Genomic DNA, 13,376 nt, shown 5'->3' on the forward strand with positions numbered 1-13,376 from the left:
CGCCCCAGGAGCCCCAAATCCCCCTCTGTTAGCTCTTCAGGGCTCCATCCCACCAGCATCGTGGCCAGGAAGGCCTCTGCAAAGGCAGCGAAGAACAGACACGGGAGCCAGGCCCTGAGGTGGCTCTGGCTTCGGCCCTTGTGTGGGCTCTCCCCTCCCGAGCCAAGTGCATTAAGATAATGGATTGAAAGCAGAAGTGGGGCGAGGAGCTGCCGGGGGGTCTCAGTGCAATACCAGATGGCTAAGCCAATTAGGAGACAGAACAGCACGGCCCCAAGGATCGAAGTCACCACGTCCCACCAAGACGAGCCGGCCTTCCCCAGGAGCTGCTCTTGGGTCTGGCAGAGGCCACGAGGGCGCAGAGTCTGGGAACGGGTCATGTGGCCCAGAGCGGGCCCTGCTTTGAGACGAGTCAGTAAACCGATTTGTTCCTAAGCCCAGGCCCCAAGGGAGAGGCGCCCGGCAGCAAAGGGCCAAGCCAGACAGGGCCGGGCATGGCTACAACAGTGAGGAGCAAGGCTTATATCCTGCCACATGCTGCGTCAAGGACAGAGCCCTGGACATGGCTCTGGGCAGGATCGAAGCTATTTCTTAGCCCGTGGGGGCAGGGGACGGGACTCGATCCCCTCTCAAGGTCCCTTCCAGTTCTCGTGTTCTGTGATTCTATGTTTCACCTCCCGAAAGAGTGAGAAAGAGGGAAAAGCAAAGGCCCACGGCCCTTTCCTTCCATTCTCTGCTGTTACAACCACCCCTGCTCAGTCTTCCCACGCTGGCAGGCCACAGGCCATATCTCTGGTAGAGACCTGCTAGTGCGAACTCCCCACGTAGCCATATCACACCCCTGTAGCTCTGCCCAGTTTGGAACTGCATCTGCACACAGGGGTTTGCACTGGGGTAAAAACCAGGGATGTTAAATTTAGATTAACTAATCGAATAGTCGATGAAATTTCCATCAACTATTCGATTAGTCTATAAGGGCGTCGGCCTTAGAACTGTAGCATTTCACAAGGACGCCCGGCAGGGAGCGTGGGACCAGTAGGGGGCTCCCCGCCCGCCCTGCGCTCCCTGCTGGGCTTCTGCTTTTGAAATGTACAAGAGTCTCGCTGGGGCTTTTGTACATTTCAAAAGCAGAATCACAGCAGAAGCGGTACAAGCAAAGGCGGCTTCAGTCCCCGCTGTGCCTCTACCTCCCCTGCCCCCAGCGGAGATGGTGCTGGGGGGAACCGGCTTTTAAGCTGCCCCCCAGCACTGGCTCCTGCTCCCCTGCCTTGTTGCCTCTCTCTGACAGGGGCAGCAAGTGTGGGGGAGGGGAAGTGACTAGTTGCATCACTAGTCAATGCTCTGGTAAGCAGGGCTCGACAAATAATGTAATTGACTTGCCTGAGGCGAGTAGATTACACCCCGGAGGAGCCGGCGCAGAGCGATCTGTGCATGCGCACAGTGCAGAACCACGTGGCTGGCGAGCAGGGCTCGCTGCTGCTTGTGAGCCCTGCCGATAAGCTTATGGGATAGTCGACTAGTTGCTCCCCTCCCTAGTAAAAACCCGTCCTGTCCACAGGCCCAGAGTGCTCCTGCGCCACAGCGGGGCGAATAACTCGCAGCCAGCAATTTTTGTGGGGAGTTTAGTCCATCCCCATGTTTGCAAACTGGCCGGGAACACGTGAGGTGCTTGGATTCGGTCGCTCTTCAGAACCAAGAGAGGGAACTTGTGTGACCAAATGTCAGCCCCTGGGCTGCTCCCACGTTCCGTGGCTTCGCCTCCCCGCAGCCTGTGTACGAGCTGGGTGGCTAGTCCACCGAATCGCGTGGGTTTGCTTCTCTCCCCGCACTGCATGAGCCGAGCTCAGCACATGGACCTCCCAACAGACAAGCAAGCGCAGCAGACGGTATCTTTCAGGCAGGCAGTGAGTGCAACCCCCCCCTCCCCCCACACACACACCAAAAATCCCAAACAACTGCTTGCTCCCTCCCCACCCCACACACCAAACAACAGCTTACCCCCAGGCTCCCATCATCGCCCCTCCTTCGCCTGGAGAACCGCCTCGCAAAACTCCCATTAGTGGCTCTTGTACACTAGCTCCAAGAACCAGGTAAGTGTATGGAGGCCAGATCCATCAATGGCTATGAGCCAAGATCCACAGCATGCAACCCCCGTCTGAGCGACCCTACAGTCCGACCCTTAGAAGCCAGGACTGGACGACGGGGGATGGATCACTTGATAATTTCCCGGTTCCGTTCGCTTCCTCTGACGCGCCTGGCACCGTCAGAAGCCAGGACGCCGGGCTAGATGGACTCCTGGGCCGACCCACTCTGGCTGTTCTCTCCACTGGAGCAGCACAAGGGGTCACCCCCCTACTGCAGTCCCAGAAGCTGTTCTCTGGCTGACCCAAGAGCTCCAGCCCCTGTTCTAGGGAATGGCCATCACACGGCAGCAGTTTCTGGCCACCACCAACCTAGTCTGGATTTGAACGCAGAACCCACAGATGCCATGTTCTGACTCTCCTCCTGCCAGTCCCCGCGAGCGTTCACACACGTCCACGCCCGCCTCCAGCGGCCCAAAAGAGCAGCTATCTGTGCACGTGAATGAAAAGGAGGAGACGTGACCGACCCCTGCGTCTCCTCTCTCTCACTCTCAGGACGTGGACGGGAAGGTTTGTGTCTCAGGCTTTGCGATGGGTAATTTACCTCAGAAACCATTACGGGCCTTAACGATTCCCTTTCTCCTGGCCGCAGCGGCCAGCTGAGAACAGACGTTGTGCGAGGGTAGTGCACACACACCGCTCACAGACGTGGAGAGGCCACGCCTGAGGGAGCCAGACTGCACTGCCGAGGAGGGAAAATTATTGTAGAAAATTCAGCCGCGAGGGCTGTTGGAGAAGGCAGTGTGACCTAGTGGAGGGCGCACTGGACTATGAGTCAGGAGACCTCAGTTCTAATCGCTCTAGGACCAATTCCTGCGCCCCTCTGTTGTTCCTGCCTCTTTTAGTCTATTTAGACTGTAAGCTCTTTAGACCAGGGGCTATCCCTGGCAATCTGTTTTATACAACACCTAGCTCGTCAGCGCTTTGAGGTGCTGCAATAATCCAAGGGCTTGTCTGGATGAACAGTGAGTGTGCGGCAAGCTGGGGTGTAATCTACCACGTACTAGCCTGCTGCATGCTAGTGGTCCATGGGGACCCTGTTACCACACACTACCACTTCCTGCTTTGACCTATCCCCTTCCCAAAGCGCTCGGGGGCTGTGCGCATGCGGCAGCAGGGTCCACGCCGTGCGCGGCAGGTTCAAGAGCCGCCCACGTTGGCACCCGGCTGGCACCGCGCTCCCGGTTCATCCAGACAAGCCCCACGCCGGGCCCGACGAGGATTACGGCTAATGCGGGGTTGCCAGTTTGTGCACCCGACTAGGTCAATGAGCTGCTGAACACGGTGGACACGCGGGACTAGCCAGATCCATGGTGTCGCCTTTGGGGGAGTCCCCCACGCCCCCAACAGAGCCCTGAGCACGCTGTGCTCAGTTCAACACCCCATTGCTGAGACCATGGCACGCCGGCCGGGGTGGCTCTCCCGATTCACACTGATGTGCTACCCCAGTGGCAGAGCCGGTGTTAGGGGCAGGCGAGCCGGGCATCACCCAGGGCCACCATTTTCAAGGTGCTGCCGACTGAGCCGGTGTTAGGGGCAGGCCGCGACTGCATTTCAGCCCGACCTCCCAAATCCTTCCCCCGTTTCCCTGGTTACTCCCCGACCCCCCCCCCCTTTTTTTTTGGCTTGACAAATTTTTCTCCGGTATTTTTTTTGAAACCTTTTGGCAACCCTACGGGCGAGCCGGGCAGTCGCCCGGGGCCGCCAATTGGTTAGGACTGGCCCTGCCCAGCGGGGACTCATCTCACCGAGCTCCCGATCTCGACCCACCCAGCGTCCTGGGTCTCTATCCCGGGCAGGATGGGGCCACCCCCATTGTGGAGAAAGGGATTCGGTGATTTCCCTGCCGCTGGCCCACTCCCCTTCTGCTAGTGAGAGAGACAAGCTTTCACACCGAGAAAGAGATGAATGAGCTCTGGGTAGCTCCAGCCTGTCTCCTCCCCACACGCGTATCCTGGCTACTTTCCTGTCCCCAGGGGCTGCCTATCTAAGCTACATATCTAGCCCCCATTAAGATCTGGACCCATCACAAGCATTAGTATACCCCAAGCAGTAAGGAAGTGCTGTCATCCCCATTTTACAGATGGAAAAGTGAGGCAGAGAGCAGCTAAGTGTCTTTCCCAAGGTGTCACAGGAAGTCTGTGGCAGGGCAGACAACTGAACTGGAATTTGCTGAGTCCCAGGCTTGCACCCTCCCAACTGGACCATCTTTCTTCTAAGATATTGATCAGTTTATGCCCTGAGGCATGAGGATTCATAGCCCTTGTACATTCCTATCCCAGCTAGGGGCAGATTTACCTTAAGTTGTCATTACAATTCTCCCATGGGTCAAAGTCACCCTACTGCTGGAAAGCCAGGGTTGGTAGGGAGCTGGGTTTGTTTCCCCTCCAGCCATGTTCTGTCATCCCTTGGTGGATGAACTGGGCCCAAATGTATATTTGGGGACGGCTTCTAGGCCACATGCAACATGGGACACAATATTTCAAACTTTATAACAAAGCTGCAGAAGCTAAGGCCTGGGGACCCGATGCAGCCCCCCTGGCTTGCCTGGATCCGCACTCAGCACTGGGGAGCCCACACTGGTGCTCCAGCTGCCTCCCCTCGCGGGACGCTTCTATTTCTGAGTCAGGGGCCAGCGACGGCGGTGGGGAGGTTTTTTTCTTCTCACTTGTGTGTGGCCCTCAGCTGATTTTTCTGTGGGTCAGTGGCCCCCGACCCGGAACAGGCTCCCCAGCCCTGCTTTATAAGAAAGAGAGAAACTGTTGCCACCCCAGCTCAGCCGGCTGATGCTGCTATTCAGAGAAGTGTGTGGGAACCGCCCGCAGCGTGAGCGCCACTCAGGTTCTAACGACGGCCTCTCAGGCTAATGCCCCGTCTCCATTTGTCCTGGTTCTGTTCAGCCCTTGGTCTTGCTACAAGTTCCTTGGGGCCAAGCCCAGTTCACCAGCCCGAGGAGCAGGCCAGCCCCGAGCTCCCATCAGCTGGGTCCGATAGACCCTGCCTGGCAGCAGCTGGGATGACAGGGGAGGTGGCCCACCCTGCACCCCTGGAAGCCAGGCACTCTCTGGCCACTCAAAGTCAAGGGGAGCAGTGCTGCCGGCAGAAATGGCTGACCGGGGGAATTTTGGGCCTCAGAGGGCCAGCGTGGGGTTCAGATGAAAGGCCCTTCCCCTGCCCCCCCGGCAGCAGGAAGCTGCAGTTTTGTGTCCTTGCCCAGCGATCCACGTCCGTCCGGCACACTGTCCACCTGACCCAGGGGAGCCAGGCGTCCGACCAGCCTTTTGTGGAGGCGTCTCTCAGGGGGAGCCGCCGGCTTAACGTCCCTGCTGCACCAGGCCACGCAAACCAGCCCGCGTCGCCTGCCGGAGCCCACTCCGAGCCGCACTGCGCCCCTCCACCACTCTGTGCTGCGCTTCCCCCCCTCCCGACGCCCACCGAGCGGCCTCACGCCGCAGAGCTGCTTGGGTTTCCGTAACGGGGGCTGGCTCAGACCTCCTCCTAGGGCCCGATTGTGTTTAGCCACGAGACCCCGCCCAGCTCCGAGCCCACCGTCTGCAGACGTCTTGGGAAGCAAGGCACTTACCTCATCTTTACAGCCAAGGGCCCTGCCAGGGCAGATGTCCCCCCCTCTGTCCGGCCAACTCGCCCACGGAGCTTCTCGGCACAACCCGGAGCCGGGTCGCTGGGCCGGGGCCAGTCTAGGGTTTGGAGTCCCAGCCGCCCGCATGCATCTTCCCCCCAGGTCTGGCTGCAAAGCCTCTGGCAGCGAGCAGGCGAAGGGCGCTCGGCATCTGCCCCCATCCCCTCCTGGGAGAAGGTCACCCGCTAATCTGGCTCAATGACATGCAGAATTACCTCAAGATGATTTAATCAGGAAGGCTTGGGCAAGGAGACCGGCCGCCGGGGAGACGCAGGAGCTGGCAGGGTTCATCTCCCCGGGCTGCCGCGCCGGCCTGTGCCACACGCAGAAGGGGGCTTCCCCATTCGCCGTCAGCACAATGGGCGCTACCTCCCGCCCCAAGGAACCGAGCCGGGACACTTTCTGGCTAAAGCGCTGGGGGACAGGACTCCTCGGTTCTCCGTCTGAGACGTTCAGGATGGTGGATTGTTTGTGGGGGGGTAGCACCACCCAGCCCCAATCTAGCCCCATTGGGAAGGGTCTCCCCCTCTTCATTTCCCCATCTGTGCCCCGTGGGATCACACCGACCGCCCGGCCCGACTGCCGAGCGCCCACGTGCGACGCACCCAAGGGCCTCGGCTGGAAGGTGCGAGAAAGGGGAAAGGCCCAGTCCTAGGTTTCTAATAGGGGATCAGTGTCCTAGCATGGCAGGGGGCCACAATCAGCCCCCCCCACCCGGGGAAGGGTTTATAGGTTCAGCCCCTTCCTGCCTGGGGATTCCCCATGCAGCTTTTGTAGGGAGCACTACATACTGCCTAGCACCCTGGCCGGGATCGGGGGGGCGCACACACCCCGGAGGGGACAGGCTCTGCCCCAAAGAGCTCACGGTTTGGGTAAAAACACGATGCAGCAAGGGAGCGAGCCCCAGTCAGCGGGAGGCGGCAGGGCGACGGCAGGGACAGGGTCCAGCCAAAGACACAGCTGGGCTGGGCCCCTGCCTGCCGGGGAAGGCTGGAAGGGATTTCCCAGTCCGGTATGGAATTTCCCACAGGGGATTGTCCCTGCTTTGGCATCCAGGAGGTCCCACAGCCTGGGTTTTTCCCTCTCTGTCTTTGGCTGGGAGGCGTCAGCTGTGGGTCGGGAACATCACCCCCCCTCCCCCCATGCCATCTCTCAGCTGGGACAACACCCAAGGACTGGCAGCTCGTGACTTTCATTCAGCCAGGTGGTTCCTTAGCACAGGCCTGCCCAGTGACTGCTCCTGATCCTGGATCTAAAACCGGCCGTGTGTTCTCCGGCAATGGTACCGATCGAGCCCGCGGCCTATCACTGCCGTCTCCGTGCTGTGCAAGCTCCCCGGGCTGTTAAAAGCAGCCACATGCTACATTTAAACCTAGATCCCTACAGAGAGGCGGTTAAAAATAGCACAGGTGGCATCCCGGTTATATATAACTGCTTAGCCAGTGCCTGAAACAGCCCACGGGTTATTAATACAGTTTAATCTCTCTCGGTAACTTTCAGTCAGAGTTCAGGTAAACAATGTCTGTCCCATTGCAACCCGGGTCCCCACCAGCTCTTTCAATAGCTCCCTGCTGGCTTTTGCTGCAACTCAGCCAGCTCTGGCCAGAGCCGTGCACCCATTTACTTTCCCCTCTGCTCCCCGGTTAATACCTTGCAGGTCGTTTGGAAACAACCCTCTCAACAACAGGACTGAGTCCTGCGATATGCTTTGGGATCCCGGGGATAACGGTAGCCATAGAAATACAGGTGACCCTCGACTTACGACCGCCCGAATTACAACCCCCCGCATTAACGACCATTTTTTTCATGCGAGATAGCTCCTAACCCCCCCCCAATTTATGTCCACAGCTCGCATTTATGACGGCGTACGACCGACTCCACGCGTCCTCCCAAAACAGGACGCGCACAAGGTTAGTCAGACTTACCAGTCTGCAGCTGCTGCTTGACCCGCGCGCGTCTCCGCCCCATTTCGTTATGTGTGTGCATTATCTGAACGACTGAGTCCCGTTTTCCTCCATTTCCATGGTGGTATTTTTAGGGAATGAACTGGGTTTCTAGGAATGGCTCCGCCATTTATTACAGTACCTGTGGGAATTAAGGGCGCGACTTACGACAGTTCTCCAGAAACCAATTAGGTCATAAGTGTGGGGGGTCACCTGTAACGAGCACAGTTTCCTAGTGAGCAAGTGTTGGGCCACACGGGCCGGGGATGTATCCGCTGGATGCCATGTTCAGTATGGCCAACGCATCCCAGGGCAGGAGTGACTGGAAGTTGCTGTCACAGTCGGCTTAGCAGCCTGTGGGAATGAGTCCAGGGGGCAGATGCCCGGCATGGCTGGGAGGGGGCCAGGGAGAGGTGACATTAGCAAGGGGCAAGGGATGGGGGAGGGATGGGCCAGAGCCAGAACTCTCCCCCCGGGGCTGGGAGACTGGGGGTATGTCTACACTACCCCGCTAGTTCGAACTAGCGGGGTAATGTATGCATACCGCACTTGCTAATGAAGCCCGGGATTTGAATTTCCCGGGCTTCATTAGCATAAGCGGGGAGCCGCCATTTTTAAATCCCCGCTGCTTCGAACCCCGTGTAGCGCGGCTACACGGGGCTCGAACTAGGTAGTTCGGACTAGGGTGCCTATTCCGAACTACCGGTACACCTCGTTTCACGAGGAGTACCGGTAGTTCGGAATAGGACCCTAGTCCGAACTACCTAGTTCGAGCCCCGTGTAGCCGCGCTACACGGGGTTCGAAGCAGCGGGGATTTAAAAATGGCGGCTCCCCGCTTATGCTAATGAAGCCCGGGAAATTCAAATCCCGGGCTTCATTAGCAAGTGCGGTATGCATACATTACCCCGCTAGTTCGAACTAGCGGGGTAGTGTAGACATACCCTGGGTCTCGTGGGCCCCCCCTTCCAGCCGCACTGAGGCGACCCCACCGTCCTGTCATTGGCAGAGCGACGCCCAGGTTGCCCTTGGCCGTAGCCGGGTGACAGCTTGGGAACTGGCTCCCCCTTGGATGAGTCCGGCCAAAGAGCAGCCGGAGTCTCCCACCAAGCTCAGCAGAAGCTGCTCCCCCCCCCCCCCCCCACATTCTGGGCCTCAGGACGTTTGCTCAAACCGAGCAGCTGCCAAAGCCGGGCCCCATGGCCCCCGGCCAGAAGCGACTGCAGAATTCCCTCCCCTCGGGATTAGTGAGATCCCCAGTCACGCACCAGAACGCGGGCGCCGGCCCAGCGCCCACAGTGCAGCGGGGAGCTAGCGGGGGCTGCGGCATCCCTGGGGGAACGCCAGAACGGGGCCCTTAGGGCTTGCCCCAGGTGGCTGCTGAAGGCGCCTTTTGGAGGGAGGAAGTTGGAACCAAGTGGATGGTTCTGTTGCCCCGGCCAGCAATCCCCCTCTTCTCCCGGGTCCCATGACCCAGGGCTGCCCCCGAACTCAGCATGGGGCTTCCACACCCTGCGGGCCTGGGGGCTGAACCCCAGCACCGGGGGAGGGGCCATGGAACACGAGGAGCCTGCTTCGCTTCATTTTTCCGCCCCGTGCGGCCCCGAGAGGCCGAGCCAGCCCCTCTGGGCAGGCGTGGGTGGGGGCGCGAGCCAGACAAAGGGGGGGGGCACGGAGCCAAGTGTCAGCGCTGCAAACCAAGTGACAGGTACCGAAGAATGAAGTGAAACCGGCTTCTCGTGCTCCGTGGGCGTGCAAGGCCACCTCGCACGTCACCGGGGAATGCGCAGTGCCCTGGACCGCGCTTCGGGAGGGGGCAGGGGCGCCCCCGGAGCCGATCCCCTGCCGACATTCCTGCGCTCCCCAGGGGAGCAGAAGGCATCGCCCAGCGCATCCGTAGGGAGGTTTTGCTCGGGAACGTCAGTGTCCCGGTGTCTGGGATCGGTCATGCAAAGAGAAGGGGCTTTGTGAGCAGCCTCCCTGGCCTCTGGTGCGGGTGAGGATCCTGGCTGCCCGCAGGGCCTTAGGGAAGGCAGACGGCAGGGGCGGGGAGCGGCGCCTGCTCCCCAAGACATTCCAAAGCGACAGGCTGGGAGCAGTTCGCCGCTTGCAGAGGAGAGGCAGAGCCACAGCCACAGCCGGAAGGAAAGGTCCCAGGAGACCCCCCCCTTAAAACAGCCCCCCCCAGGGGTTTCAGGTTTGTGCTGTCTACAGATCAGCAATAAACTAACCCCCCACCCCTGCACGGGGCCTCACTGCTCCCACAGCAAACACGGAGCTGTCCATGAGGTTCCGCCGCCCCTCCCGTGACACAGTTCTGGTCTTCACTTGGCTCAGCTGCACTGCATGGCATCCCCGCGGGGCAGCATCCCCCGGCATGACTCGGAGACGGCCGGCAGGGATTTTACTCCGCTGGGCTGCCTGACTCCGGGGGAGGGATCTCAGCAAAGACCTGCCCTCCCTCTCCAATCCTAGCTGGGCCAGGCTTTGTGTTGCCCACAAGTTGAAAGGCTGGGGTGTTTGTCCTCCCAAATCCAGCTGAAATTCACCAGGGGTGAGCACCTAACTCCCTTAGGCTCCTTTGAACACCCCCTCCCCGCCAGAGCCATTCCCCCCCAGCGGGCGGAGGAAATGGCTCCCTGGCAGTGGGTGGAGGAGGTGCACTGCCCTAAGATGGCTTGGCCTGGTTTCCTCTGACCCAGGACAGGTTGGGTTTTGGACTCAGATTGAGCGCCCGCCGGCGGGCAGGTCGAATGGCGGTGCCCATCCGGAAGTTGCTGCCGTGTGCTGATTCACAAGCCTGGCCGAGTGACAAGCTTCATGCCCAGAGGCGTCTCCTCACCTGGCTGCCCCCCGCGCCGGGACACAAGAACTGCATCTCAGCTCAGTGCCACAGGCTCCAAGCTCTCCTCCGCCATTCAGCCGCAAAGGCCGGCGGGAACCTGGTCCGGGAGCAGCGAAGCAGCAGCGCTGACAACTGAGAACAGAGCGACAGAAACCCTTCCCACGGGGTGAGACGACACGGCTTGTTTGCCCGAAAGCGCGGCGCTAGCAACGCCTCAGACGCGCGCACACAAGTTCTGACGCACACTTTTTTTCCAAGTGCGCCATACTTCCCAAGTAGCGTTGCCAGATGGTTTAACAAAAAATACCACCCCTCCCCACCCAAAAAAAACACTGGGAAAAAATTCTGTCGAGGAAAAAAAAAGGGGGGGGGGAGACCAAAGTTGTGTCCCCGGATAGGAGACCCAAATAATGGAAAGTCCAGGTGAAAATTGGACACCTGGCAACCCTATTCCCAAGAGAAGTGCAGGCGCCCAAGGGTTCATTACTGAAGAGGTTCTCTTGGCTCGACATCAATTGGGAAGGGTGGATCATTCCTGTGCACCCCCATCCTTGTTGGCATGGACCCTTCCAGCTGCTTGCACCAATGCCAAAGCTCCCCGGATGACGTTACCAAATAGCAGCCGCTGGTTCCAGCCGAGGAACAAGAGCACTTGGGACCGGACTTTCAGAAAGAGCTCAGGTTCCATTTAGGCCAGAAAGCGCAAGGCACTAGGTACATTGGGAGCTGAACTCCATACACCCATTGTGCCAAATTGTCCTGGAGCTTCAGTTTTGGTACATTCCAGCCACCTCTGGATTTTCAGCGCTGGGTTGACCCTCCCACCATCCACATTAAAAAGCACAGGTGGCTGGAGGGGGACCCAGACACGAAACATGGACACCACCTGAAAATCCAAAGTGGAGATGCCCTGAGCCCAGCCCTGCAAGTGGTGTCGAATGGCTGCAGCATCACCACCACCACCGCCATGGCAAGGGGGAGACAGTCATTTTAAGTCTTGCCCTTTAATATCCCTCTCGATAACAAAGGAGGCAGATGAGTGAGAGATTAGAGTCGCTAATCCCCCAATAAAGACAAAATTCTAAAAGCTGGACATTGTGTTCCCTTGGTGTATCAGTGCACAGAGGAACAGACGGGGAATGAACTGTAAACAGAAACTTAAGACCTTCTATATGACGTATTCCGTCTTTTTAAAAAACAACAACAGAGTGTTTTATTTCAGCTGCAAAACAGGACCCATACCCAGGATTTCCTAAATTCTATTCCCAGTTCTGCCACCAATTCCTAGGATAGATTTGCACCAATCTGGGTCTTGGTCGCTCTGTCCCTAAAATGGGGATAACAGCACGGACCAGCTCATGAGGTTTTCCTGAGGATCCAAGGTTGCAAAACCTTTTCTGAGGCTGTGGCGTGCCATCAGGCTCCAAGGCCAAAGAGGCAGTTGCACTAAGAGCCCATTGAGAAAGAAGGTTGGGAAGGGGTTCAACTTCGGGGGCTCCCCTTCTAGAAGGGTTGACATTTGCTGCTGTCCAGTGGGACTATAAGAACAAGGCCTGGCTAAGAGTTTCTGGGTTCAGGATGGAATCTGCAACATCTGGAGGAGGGGCGAGAATGGATTTCACCATCTCCTTGGGCACTGACTCAAGCCAGAAGCTACTCACCAGCGAGAGGCAAGATGAAGATTGTCATCAACGGGACACAAGTTTTGCCTTCCTTGGAAGCAACTGGTAACCAGTCGTTCCTCAGGCTGGAATCATTCCTGGGTGGGGGATGGAGGAGCTGGTGGGTCAATGGGCCTGACTCAATAATAGAATCATGCAAAACAAACCAGATATAGTTTTATGATTGGGAACCGGTTCCCATTCAGCGTAACTGATCGCTGACCCTGGGCTCCTTCCCCCTAGGGCTGTCGGGTTACAAACGTCAGCAGTTGGTGAGGTGAATTCAGACAATGGTTTTCAAGGATATGTACCAAAGGAGGTTTCCCCAGTGGTTAAAGCAGCAGGACCGGGAGTCAAGACCCGTTCCAACTCTTGTCATTGACAGAGGGTGGAACCTGGGGCAAGTGAGTTTGCTTTGCTCTGCCCCCTCCCTGTAACACAGCCAGCTGTTCCTTTCAGGTTCTTGCATCAGGCCCACCACCCTGGCATCAGATCCCAGAACGCGCTCCCTGGCTCCCCCTCGTGCAGCTTGCAAGTTGTAATTCACCAGCGTTTGTAAAAGGCCTCCAGCTCTGGGAAGGGAAAGGGCGAGTTGAGCTGACTGCGGTCACTCCGCGTATTATGGAAGCGCTGTCCAGACGGCAGCCTTCCCAGCCCCCGCCCTGCGCAAACAGGTAGCGTTTCCCCTGCCTGCCGAGCGAGTCCCGGGAGATGCAGGCAAAGGGGTTTCTCAGAAAGGCCTGCCCACCTCTGATATCTCCCTGTGCCACTCCACGCTCCTTGGGTATTTATTTACGGATTGAAAAGGAGCCAGCACTTTAAAAGCCTCTGAGAATGGGATAAAGAGTCGTTCATCAGGCTGGAATCATTAAGAGAGGGGGAGGGGCCTGGCTCAAGTATTCCCCATCTTCTCTGGCTGTTCAAGGGTTCGTCTCACCCGCCCCCATCCCAGAAACTCTTGGAGCGGCCATGTCGCCAGAGGCACTTGCTCTGCCAAGCCTCTCCCTGCAGTGTATCTGAAGCCTGGCAGGGGCGGGGTTAATCAGCCTTTTCTTAATCCTCTTGGGGGCCGGGACTCTCCGGGACTTGCTGCCAGACAGCAGCGCTTTGGGTTGCCTTGTGACAGCCTTGGCCGAGTGCCACGCCCT

The sequence above is a fragment of the Pelodiscus sinensis genome, chromosome 25, assembly GCF_052426305.1.
Source record: "Pelodiscus sinensis isolate ZL-2025 chromosome 25, ASM5242630v1, whole genome shotgun sequence".
Classification (NCBI taxonomy): Eukaryota; Metazoa; Chordata; order Testudines; family Trionychidae; genus Pelodiscus; species Pelodiscus sinensis.